Source organism: Myotis davidii, unplaced genomic scaffold (genome assembly GCF_000327345.1).
Source record: "Myotis davidii unplaced genomic scaffold, ASM32734v1 scaffold818, whole genome shotgun sequence".
Classification (NCBI taxonomy): Eukaryota; Metazoa; Chordata; class Mammalia; order Chiroptera; family Vespertilionidae; genus Myotis; species Myotis davidii.
Genome location: NW_006289814.1, coordinates 57,047 through 58,647, shown reverse-complemented (window position 1 = coordinate 58,647; position 1,601 = coordinate 57,047). Strand labels below are relative to the sequence as shown.

At 38.1% G+C, this 1,601-nt stretch overlaps 1 non-coding gene across 1 annotated transcript; it reads left to right on the top strand.

Annotated features, from left to right (window-relative positions):
- The first annotated feature begins 1,528 nt into the window (after positions 1 to 1,528).
- TRNAF-GAA lies at positions 1,529 to 1,601 on the top strand. Its single transcript has one exon. It is a non-coding gene; the product is annotated as a tRNA-Phe (tRNA).

The window sequence follows — 1,601 nt, the reverse complement described above, 5'->3', positions numbered from 1 at the left end:
TTTAAAAATCCCGATTCCTGGGCCTCATCCTCCGGAAATTCTGTTTCTTTGTTACTAATGTTGTGGCCCCACCCCACAACAAAGAAACAGAATTTCCGGAGGACGAGGCCCAGAAGTCAGGATTTTAAAAAGATTCCTAGGTGATTCTAATGTGTAGCCAAGGTTGAGAACCACTGGAGTAGTAGAGGGATTCCAGAAATAATGAACTGAAAATGACCGGCACTTGGGTACAATTATGGGTGACGAACAGAACAAGGGAGGAAGGAATTTGTATTTCTCTGGCGTGGGAAACTTAGATGGAAGGTGGTTGTAAGGTAAATACGTTTAGAGGGAAAGATGGATTCGTTTTTGGACATACTGAGCTGGAGGTACCTGTGGAGAGGTTGCGCAAGCGATTAAGACATGGGTCTATGTGTAACCACTACATTTTCGTATGAGAACTGAGGAATGGGGTGCTGAGCGAGGCTGCACATTAAAATCACCTGGTCAGCTTAGAAATATATAGTCCTGAGCCCCATCAACAGAGCTTCTGATTCAATGAGGGCCAAAGCTAGTTCAATTATATATACAGGGCGGGGCAGAAGTACGTTTATGATTTTGAGTGCGTAAAACAGAGTTTATTCTGATATTATTATTTATTAATTATTGTATTATTTTCCATGTGAACCACTGCAGACCCACTTTTGCCCCACCTGGTTATACAAACACAAATGATGCAAAATTATGAAATGGGAGGAGGTGGAATACAACAAGCATATTAGGGGATATTATTAAACCACAGCTTGCTTCCAGAAGTTTGAAAGCAGTCTGAGCCAATTCCACTCTTTAACAATGTCTATATATTAAAAAAAATTTTAAATGCCAATGTGGAATTACAAAAATTGAGGTATATTTTAAATATTTAGGTTTAGCAAATCAATGCTTTTAACACAGAGATATAATGACTATGTATACCTCACCTGGAGGTACCATTGTAAGTCCACATTTGAAATCTTTACAAATTGCTTTACCGTCCTCTTCCATACATTTCCTGAGTCCAACTTGACAATTATGTGAAAAATTCAAAATGTTCCTATCTTTTGACCTTGGGAAATCTGGCTTCTCAGAAGAATAACAAATAAATACAAAATGATAATTATTGAAATATTGTTTTTAATAATGAAAACTAGAAGGGGGGGAGTAAAAACGTCCATCATTAGGAATTTGTTTAAGTGGATTGTGTTATATCCATACAATTCAATACTGTGTATGGGTTAAAAAGAATAAAATAGTCTACACAACTGGCATGAAAAGAAGTCCATGATTTATTTTTTAAACGAGGAAAGCAGATTGCAGAACAGTTAATAAAACAACTGCGAAAAGTAAAAGTAGTTATTACTTCTAGCTTATAGCAGAGTCCTATCTCCTCACCTCTGTGATATTTATTGAATGTCGAACTGCATTCGGACCTTTGTACTGTACTGACCTAGTTTGGTACAATGAGACAAATGTTTATTACACATAAGAGGAACAGCCCCGCCCAGGCATCGCCGAAATAGCTCAGTTGGGAGAGCGTTAGACTGAAGATCTAAAGGTCCCTGGTTCGATCCCGGGTTTCGGCA